Source organism: Hydra vulgaris, chromosome 01 (assembly GCF_038396675.1).
Source record: "Hydra vulgaris chromosome 01, alternate assembly HydraT2T_AEP".
Lineage (NCBI taxonomy): Eukaryota > Metazoa > Cnidaria > Hydrozoa > Anthoathecata > Hydridae > Hydra > Hydra vulgaris.
Window position 1 is genome coordinate 14,841,137 of NC_088920.1, and position 11,336 is coordinate 14,852,472.

An 11,336-nucleotide genomic window follows, 5' to 3' on the forward strand; every position below is an offset into this window, starting at 1 on the left:
CTTTTTAAGATTAGAAAATTGTCCGAAACCTTTATTTGAACTTTTCAATAACGAAATGGGTGAAATAATATTGTTTTTTGTTCACAGTCAAGCAAATGTTTTTTATAACACGGTAAAAAAAATTGAGAAAGATGATATTTCTGCTGCTAAAGTTGCCGTAGTATTAAAAGATTTGAAAGACCAGATAAAATCTAGAAAAGAAAAAAAATTTCTAACTTTCATGGTAAGACAGCATTTGCATTTTTTGCAGTGTCTGGCTAGAGTATATAGATGAGTGGATGCGTCACTATAATCAGGTTGATATTTCTAAATGGTCTTTTCTTAACTGTAAAGTTGAATGGATTAAAATTATTGACACTATAACTTTTTCAAAAAAATCATTAGAAATCACATTCGATGACAATGAATTGTTCGACGAAATTTGGAGAACTAACTTATATTGCACAAAGGAAAAGTTTTCTTCTTGAAACTCACAGTCTGGTGAATGTGACAAGCGATGGGTTGAAATTTTTTCTCATTACGAAAATAATCACGTTCCTTATAACAATTTGTTAGAATTGGTGGAAGCCGCTATATGTTTGCCAGGTACAAATACTAAGCGATTGTTTTCGATTGCCATGATATTTGGACCGAAGGGAAATTCCAACTTACAATGAAAACTTTGGCAGCTATTTTGTTCGTTAAATTTAGTTTAAGAAAATATAGCTGCTCAGAATTTGCAGAAAAATTTGAAAAAGACGTTGCTGAAAACAATTCATTCTTATGAAAAATATTTTTGATTTAAAATTGCAAATATTGTTTAATATTTTTTCCATAATTTAGTTTCTTCGCGTGCTATTTTAAAATAAATAAACGAGCTTTTAGTAAAACCCATTTAAAAAAGGTCCGTAGGAAGGGCAGGAGCGAGGGGGACACGTGTTTCCCTGCGCTTTGTCCTGTTTGACTAAAAAATTGAAATTAAACATATTTTCAAAAATTGTTAGAACAACACAAAAAAAGGCAAGACGAAACCGTCTTGAAAATATAAAAAATATAGTTAATCATTTTATTAAATGTATGCAAAATCTTATTAAAAAATAGGTAAATTTAGACGCTAAAAAAATTCCCCTTGGCAGCCTTTAATTTTATTTTAATTTTGGCGCCTCTTGAAAAAGTGCTCCCCTTTAAAGAAATGGTATTTAAATCAGGCTATTATGTATATATTTACACATGCCAAATTTGCCTTGTACGCGTCTGTTATTGTTCACATGTGGTCACCTTAGATTTATAAAAATAATCTGAAAAAAAAAAGTTTATACATTTAAACCCAATAATATAAGAAAGATATATAATTTTTAGTTTTAAGTATTAAAATATGTTCTTTTCTTCTTTGGATAGAGGAACTTAAGGAGATTTGAGTGAAAAATTTAAAAGATTTTAGGGTTTAACTATAAGAAAAATACGTGAAAGATGAAGAAAAACATAAGCAGTTATAATTTTTATTATAATGTTAATTGTAACATAATTATAATATAATTATGTTTCAATTAACATTATATTAGCAATCACCTCAACGAATACCACTTTTGATTCCATAATTGATTCAGCACTATATTTAAGTAAAAATTGCGCTTAAAAACACTTATTATTATGTGTTTCTTAATGAAATATTTTTTAAATATCTTTTCTAAAATCTTTCTAAAAAATCCACAACAAAAAACGTTATATTTATGCATAATTAATGCTTTAAAGTATAGTTGTTTTTACTAAATTCAGGCAAAATTTTGCGGGAATTACGTTCTTTTGGACTATGATGTTTGTTTTTTTTTTTTTTTTTTTTTTTTTTTTGTTATTCACCTCCTCAAAGGCCACTACAGATGAGGAGGCTACTTAATAGTGGTTATAACCCTCTCTCAACTCTATAACTCCAAAACACGAACCTTGACAAACAAGGCCACTGCGCGGAGAAACAAGTTAAGCGCGGTAATACAAGGGACGTGGTGGGGATTGAACTCGGAACCTCTCGCTTATGAAGCGAGCGCTTTACCACTACACCACTACGCATTATGTGGGAGATTTTTAACTCAAATTTACCAGCGAGTATATTTGTTATAAAAAAGTTATTATTTTTATTTTTTTCTTTATTTTAGCATTGCGTATACTTTCAAAAGGAAAAAACGAAAAACTTTTTTCAAAAACTTTTCAAACGAAAGAAAACAAAACGAAAAATAACAACCCCATCAGTAACTTTCAATCTAACAATGAACGGCGTTGCTGTGAAACCGCCGTCAAAAATACCGGAAACTATTTCAATTCGTAATGCTTTCAATGACTGTAAGACTGTTAGAAACCAAAAAGGTGAGCTCCTTTTTGGTTTCTAACAGTCTTACAGTCATTGGAACCAGTTCGGAACCACCAGTACAATCTATCTGTGCATCATTAAGTAACAGTTTTATTGGTGCCATATATGATGCCTACAACAACCATTATGCCATTTCCATTCGTCCTGATGATGTCTGGCTTACTATTGTTATTGCATTTGCAGATTACGTAAACAACCATGCCGAAGAGTTGCGTCATCTATTTGTAACCCACACAGATAAAAAGCAACTGGTTGTGTATGGAAAATCTGGCAACCATAACGTTGAAAATTGGGCCGGTTTAATTAAAAGTATGTCAGATGAGATTAATGAGAATACTAAGGCCGACGTGCGTGATTTCATTGAACCTCATTTTACGACGACTACGTTTAATGATAGTCTAATTGGACGAGTGGCGCTAATGGGAACTCTGAAAAACTATTTTTCATATGGGTTTCGAACATGTTGTGGCATACCCCAGGTAACTTTAATGGGGACCATAAACGATTGGAAAAAAACTAAAGGAAAAAATTGTTGAACTTGGTAATCGATTTAGTGAAAATCAACCACAGATTGGCTGGTGGCATGACATCTTGTTACCAATAGCGGATCAATTTATAGCAAGTTACAATGGCGACCCAAGCGAAGAATTTTGGCAAAGTTGTGCTAACTATTTGAGTTACGGGAACTCCTGAAATATCTGGTTGGGTACTTGCTTTTTCCCCGTTTTGTAAAGGTAAATGGCGTTTAAGAGGCCCAAAAGATATTCTGAAAGATAAATGTTATGGGTGTATTGAGATTGATTATTTCAGTACTAGCGCAACAGTTGAAGTTGAATTTCATGTAAATGACAACGGATATGAGTATAATGCCTATTTTTACGCGGGTGGTATAGTCAACACATACCAGAAAAATATAAACACTATTCGACCCAGCTTTGATTTCGCAATGTTTAGAGTTCCAAATGAAACAGTTAAATGTAAATACGTTTGAGCTATTTCTTGTACAAAAATGACTTGTTTGCAATTAAGCTTTTTCGGGTTAACATTGTGTAAAGCAATGAGATTGTGTTTATGTATCAGTTTTATTTTTTTATATATTTCTATTGATTTTTGTTCATTTATTTTGTAAAGATTATATCTATATAAGATATACATTTTTAAGAAAACGTTTTAATAGTAATACAACCTTTTTGCTTCAAATGTTTTATATGAACTATGTTTTTTTGATATTTAATGTTTTTGCATATGTATGCTTTTTGTTAAAATATTTTAATTTAATATAAATTTTAAAAATTATTTAATTTTTTATTTCTAGTTAAATAACTGACATTAGAATATTTTTTTAAAATAAGTAAAACAAAATAAGTAAATTGTGTGTACGTGTGTGTGTATTTAGGTGTTCCATAAAGACCAATCTGTCTTTATAGAATACTTAAATTGTCACAGAGTGCTACAGAACTAAACGTAGAAAATAATATTTATAATATCTATTTATCTATTAAAACTTAGAAAATGAAAAATCCTAAAAGGGGTGAAGGTGGCCTGTAAAGACCCTCTAATTTTTTATCATTGTGTCATTGTGTCTTTGAATTTTATTCGGTTTCTAGAAAATATTTCATATCATTTTATAATAAATAGTATAAAACAATCATTTCTGAGCGCAACTTGGGAATTCAAATTACAACTTTAAAGTGGAAAGCGAATCCGCCATTGACTTATTTAAAGTAAAACAGTATTATACTAACCACACCTTCCAATGTCGTGATGCTTCTCTGTGGAAACAACTCCACTTAACCTGTCTTATGTCTTTCCTCTACATGAGTTTTCTTTATTTATAAACTTTTGCATTATATTACGACTAGTGTATGTACAATTAAAGAGAGAGTGCAAAAAAAAGTTTGTTGATGCTGCTTAACGAGAAAATAAAAAGTTTGAACTTTTTATTTTCTCGTTAAGCAGCATCAACGTTTTTATATTCAATCATCAAAAAAAGTGTAAGCAGGGAATTAATGTTTAAAATTTATTAAAATTTTAAACGGTAATTCCCTGAAGAACTCAGGGAATTGACGTTTAAAACTTTAAGGGAATTTAAATTTACTTTATTGTTTTGTATACCAATATTGCTTTGTATCCCAAGAGTCTGTATTCCCAGAGTCCAGTCGGTTTATATTGTTATAAGGTATCACTTTAAGGCTTTCTAAAGTTATTGGGCAGTGAATTATTTTTGCTTTTTTACGAAGGGTAAACATTTCGTTTTGACAATATTAAGCTTTAAGCCGTATTAAGTTTTTGGTTGAACATATTACGCGTTATAATAAGTCTTTTTTATGCCCAATAGAGTACAGCAGTGAAAAATGATACCATCATGTATGATATTTTTTATAAACTTTTTCTATAACAATTGAGAAAATAACAATGGCAAGTGACAAATCTCAAAAAAGTTACTTGTTTCTACAATTGAAATGTATAAAACTATTTTTGAAAAACACTAACATATGCGTTTTTAGTGTTAATTTTTCAAAATAAACATTGCACAACGTTGAGTTGGAAATGACTGAATAGCCAAAAAAATTCCTTCAATTCTTTATTGCCTTTGAGTAAACTTTTCAAACTTTTTCCGGATTGTTGTAGTTATCCCAAATATGAAACCTGAAAATCAGACGTCACCCCTCGTACCACAAATAGTTACGAATGAATGACATTCGGCTGACTGTTTAAATTCCATATTACGTTGGTGATATTTAACAAAGTTATGAATTTCATTTAAGGGAAGTTTACCTGTTTTTTTAAACTACCTAAAAAGAACAAGTAATTAAGTGATGAAAGAAAACCATATCAAATTTTCAGCGAATTTTTTTGACTTCAGAAATCTTCTGAACTGAAACAAGACTTTTAGCTGTACTTACTCTTCTGTTGTTTTAATAAAAATTAAAATCAAAATATATTTTGAAATAAAATTTTGTCATCAAAATTCATGGTTATTTATAAATTGTATGAATACTAATTTAAACTAAACACCAATCAGATAACAATAGCAATCAAATAATAATAAAGATAATAATAATGATAATGTTGGTCAACAAAAGAAAAAATTGTTTGTTTCGTAAGATTTCTTTTATCTCAATTTAACAATTACTTTTCAAATACGGCATTGATCTCTATCAGTTTTTAAGGTAAAGGACAACCCAGGGCAGCCACGCTTACTAAAACATTTAAAATATCCTAATATTTCTTCCTAAAATTTCCTAAAAGTTCCAATATAGGAACCCGTTGCTCAACCATTAAAAGTAGTACAATTAAATTTACTCAGTATTCAACAAATCATTATATTAATAAACATTTTCTGAGGGTAATGACAGAATGCCGAAGTTTGATCCAAAAATTTCCTAAAAAGACCTAATTTCTTTAAAAATATAGGTAACTATCCTCAATTACTACTTTTACGAGCTAGTTAAACCTACCATACCACAAAAAAAGTCATCTAAGGAAAACAGCGATGAATGTTGTGTATTATCATCATGTTGTCATGAGATTGTTCAACAGATGCGGCGCTGCTAGTATTATCAATACTAGTTCAACAGATATCGGCGCTACTAGTATTATTAATAGTTGCATAGTAACTGCCTCACAGTCATAGAAACTCCAAGTTGCCGTCACTGATAATATAGATCAAAACAGTCGTTTAATTACACCATTATCCTAAACAGCAATTTTTTTGACACTAATTGACTTTTGCAATTTTATTATTTATTTGACATTGGTTTTAATTTTTTTTTATTTACAGTGTTTAATTATTATTAGTGATAAATATATTGATTATTAATTGTGATTAATTATTGATACATTTTTCAATAATTAAATCGATTTTCTGAAGACAAAAAGTATTTTTGAAATGCAACTTAAAAAATTTTACCAATGGCTTTTCTTTTTACTTCTTTTGAAAACTCAGTAAGTGTATTTGGTATCGTTTTCTTGCAGCCTATTCATCATGTATACCATGGTGCCTTCGATCAGTATTTACCCAATTCAATTACCTTTCGTAAAGCGTTTGAAATAATTTGTTAAGAATAAGCAGCAGGCATTTCACATTATTATTTTTTTAAACTTTTTTCCACAATAGTTTTTTAAACTTTGAAGTTTTATTTTCCATGTAGGTTAATTCAGATTTCACTTCATACATTTCATCTCTTAAAACGTTAAAGTTGCTAACGCAGGCCTTGTTAGGAAGCGTTACGCAGCTTGCATTTTGCCTGCGAAAAAGCGATTTTGCCTACGCGTTCGGCAGTTTTGCGCTACGCATAAACTTATCTTATCTAGAATATTTTAACTTATATTATCTAGAATATTTTAATTATCTTTTGAAGTCGTTAACGCGACGTTTATTCAGAAGAAAAAAAGTCGTAAGTAAAAGCATTTAACCGCAATTGTAAACTAATAGTAAGAGTAAAAGCGGGTCAAACCGATCACCGAAGAATAAAAATCAAGTAATTTTATAATTTTAAAACTATTTTTAAACTATTTTTTTAAATAAGATAAAAAAATACCAACAAGCACATTATCTATTAATTTTTTTTTTTTTTTTTTTTTTTTTTTTTTTATTGCATTTGAAAACGTGAAAACTAGAAGAAAAAAAAAAGATCGCTTTTGGCAGAAAGTCTGTTAAAACTAATCAATATAAAATACATTTAATAAATTTAACATTTTATATATGTAAATGTATATATTTTTATATATTTTTTACATGGCATACAGAAATATGCTATATATTTTTTATATAGCATAAAGAAATAATAAAAGATTTATGGTTTACATTTTTTATAACAAAAAAAATCTGAACCCATTACAAAATTTTTCGGCAAACATGTTTTGTTGCAGAGCCAAGTATTGCAATTTGGATTTTTGCATGACATCATGTCCGAATGTAATTCTTTTTCATACATTCTGCATTTAATAACTTTTCTTCTTTTGGCTGAAGGTGTTGTAGTCGGTTCTATATTTTGAGTTACTTCCTTTTCTGCAAGGTTTGGTAATGGCATTATGAGTTTACAGATCTTTTTACGCTTTTTAGCTTGTTTTTCAGCTAATTTGAGTTGCTTAACTTCTTGTCTATTTTTTAGATGATCTGCAAAACCGTGTTCTGTAATACATTGGTCAGCAATTTTTGGAATATTAGGTTGCCTCGATTTTTTTACATGAGACTGATTTTTTTCTTGAAAAAAACTCTTTAGCTCATTTTCCATTTCGATTTTCATTCTCTCATGTAGTCTCTGTACTTGTCGAACCTCGAAGCTGCTGTTGCTGGTTCAAAAAATAATGCTAAAGAGTTTATTGTTCGCAATGGCGTTGAAGACGTCGGTTGATTAAACGTTTCGGAGATAGCTAATGCCTGTTGATTGATTTTGTTTTTGTTAAGTGGAAATAGCCCAGTATATTCAAAACCAGCAATAGCGTGCAAACGCGTAAAACACTTACCGCTCTCATACACCTGATTGGGCAACCTAGGAAAATTTTCTTTATCTAAGTTTTTGCATTTTGTGTCTTTGTAATATTTGGTAAGAACTGCTTTCCACACTTGCTTAACATGGCAATAGACACCTCTGTCCAGTGGCTGAAGAATGTGAGATGAGAGGGCTGGTAGACAAATCAAAACTATATTGTTTTCCCGACATAGCAATACAGCTGCTAAACTGACGTGAGACGTATGTCCTTCAAGATGTAAAATATGAGTATCACTAATATCTTAATATTCTGGTATATACACTTCCTTCAACCATTCAATAAATGTGTCATGCTCCATCCAACCAGATTTAGAAATTGAATATTTGGTGCTAGTCGGACCACCTAAAGCCCACTTAGCTCTAAAGTTTCGTTTTGCTTTGTATACCACGAATGGTGGCGTAAAGTACCATCAGCATTACAGCAATTGTTCACTGTATAATGGATTTTTTCATTGTTACTAGTGAGTTTCAAAACACGCTTTGCACCTTTTCGACATACTACAGTCGCTTTGCCTCGATCACCACAGAAACCCGTTTCATCGCAATTCCAAATGTGACAACCAGAAGTTATCCCAGACAATTTATATTGTTTAGTGACAACTTCAAAGTAATTATCAATTATTTCTTGCGTACAAGAAGCGGCTTTGGCAAATGCTAAAGTGTGAGTTTTTCTTGTGGAAATTTCTTTAGACCATCGGTTTATAAATGCATAAAACCAGTCTTTGCCAGGCCTGCCGTTTTAAATAGACCTGATTGATTTGTACGAAGAAGGTAACCGCATACGAAGTCCGTGACATCATTTCGTGTTAAACCATAACCCCAATCACATAGGAACTTAAACGCATGCACCATAATTGCCTCTGTTTGCTGTTTACGGTTGTTGATCCTGATCTCTTAAAGCTAGCATTGTTGTTGTTCTTGCGACCTATTAGAGTTGAGAACGGAATGCCATATTTGAAGGTAGCTTTTCTAATTGAAGTATTTTTTTCTTTTATATCATTTAACGCAGCTTCAATATCTTCTTCATTGTATGACTTTTTACTTGTTGTCATCTTGAAAGTGAATAATTAATAAATATCATATTTGTAAAATAACTTTATATAGGAAGAACCCGGAACTAACACATGACAAAATCCTATAATTCAATTCACCTAGGTACTAATTTAAAAATTCACATACTACTTAATAAAGGAATTTAAAGTAAATATGTGAATGATCGGTTTTACCAGAAAAAATTCAATATTAATTTTTCTTACTTTTTTGTTTAATTTTTAACTATAAAACGAAAAAATCTAAGTAACCGGTATTAAAATTAAATTTTCGACAACATAGAGGTAAAATTATTTCCAAACGAATTATGGTTCCCGAATTATTACGATAACAAATAAAAGAAAAAAGCAAATTTTTACGACTCTCTTTTAAGCTTTTATAAAAATAAAATGACTGAAAAATGACTTGGATTTTATTTTGACACATTTGAATAAAGGAGATGATTCTCTTTCTTCTGGTGTTTTAATTTTTTAAATGTTTCTATCAGTTCCGGTTTTATTTAAATTTTTCGATCAGTGATTGAAAAAATAGTATGATCGGTTTGACCTGCTTTTACTCTTGATTTTTTGTTAAAGAAACAGTTTGTTTAATAATTTTTATTTGTTGTTATTAAAAATTAGTTAAAAAAAATAAAGTGTTTTAAGTTTTATCTTAATGAGTTATTAATATCTAAACGATATTAATAACTTTGACCTCGAGGCAATAAGCAGGTTTAATTATCGGTGCAACCATATACAATCATAAGGAATTTGAAATGGTATGAGGATGATATGCAACTAATTGATTGGTTGTCAAAATTTTCACCCAGCAACTAAACCTGGTTTATAAAACCTGCAACTAAACCTGGTTTATTAAACCTGGAACTAAACCTGGCTTATTAAACCATCTTTAGTTGTGTCTTATTTTAGAGATTTTTTGTATTTTTTCATACACAGATGAAACATTACTCGTACCAATTACGTCAAAAATCTCTTAGTTTTTTTTTTCCATCATTTTTATTTCTATCGGTTAAAAATTCCTTTTCAGATTCAGGTATATCACGAATAGTTACGTTCTATTTTTTATCTTTCTCTTTCATTCAATTCACTTATAGCTACATTTACTACGGCGACTAGTAGGCTGGTTTTTTGGCGTTATTACTATGGCAACAGGTAGCACCTAGTATTTATTACTTTAACTCAATTGCTGCTAACATTTTAAAAAACTAATGATTTTTTTCATTTTCTAAATTTGTTTTGCGTTTTTATTTATTTTTTTTCAATTTATTGCTCTCAAGTTGTTATAATCGGTCAATAAAATACAGGCAAAACTTCTAGAAAGAATAGCTATTACTCTATAACAGTGGATTACCTCCAAATTGTGAGATGTTTAGATTTATTTAAATTCTATAAATAAATTACCTAAGGTTTGATACTTGGTCCTCTCTTATTCTTAGTTTTATGAATGATTAAAATAATAGATTAGTAAAACTAAAATTAATAGACCTTTTCGTAATTGAGCGGCATATATGAATCACGTGACCTAATGTTTTTTCGGGAGGGCAAAATTATAAACAAACTTGGCAAAACGCTTTATCTTTTTATTGTTTGTTTAAATATCTAAAAATAGTTTATCTGGAAATATATAATTGAAAATTGTATTTTACCATGCCACTTGAAAAATACGAAGATTTTTTGAATTTATCTGTTAAACAGCTTGTTAGTTTTTTAACTGTTCGTGGGCTAAGTACTACTGGACGCAAAGTCGAGCTTGTTGCTAGAGCATTTTCTGCAATGGAATTAAATATAGATGTTATAGAGACAGCAGAAGAACAGGAAAAAAAACTTAAGCAATCTTATACGGACAAGCTAAAAGCTTTAGATCTAATTGACCCAAACTCTGTTCCAATGGAAAATAGAAAAGCCTTAGTATCTGAGTGGCCTAGTATAACAATGGGAAATATTTTTTCATATATTCTTAATAAAAAATATTTTGATTTGGAATATATTGGCAAATATAAGGACCAAAAAGCATTTTCATTTTTCGATAGTGGTTTTGTAGGCCCAATAATGCACTTCAGGTTTAAAAAAGATGTTTTATTCGCATATTCTGAAGTGTGTGGTTCGCAAAAAATTCACAAAAAAAGAAAGCTTTGGATTGCCTTTTGTAATAATGATATTCTTTCTGCTTGGTGTTCGTGTATGGCTGGAGCTTTTGAAGTTTATAATCATGTCATTGCCACCCTTTATAAAATGGAATATGCTAATAACAAAGGTTGGTGTAATCCAACATGCACAGAACAAGCTTGTGTCTGTAATAAGTCTTTTAGAAAAGATATAAAACCGTGCTTAATAACTGACCTAGTTGTTAGAAAAAAAATTGCAAATAATAAAAAAAATCGTGAATTTAATGAACATTCATTTGAAACTTTTTTAAACAACATTCATATATCTGAGCCTTCTGCTGTA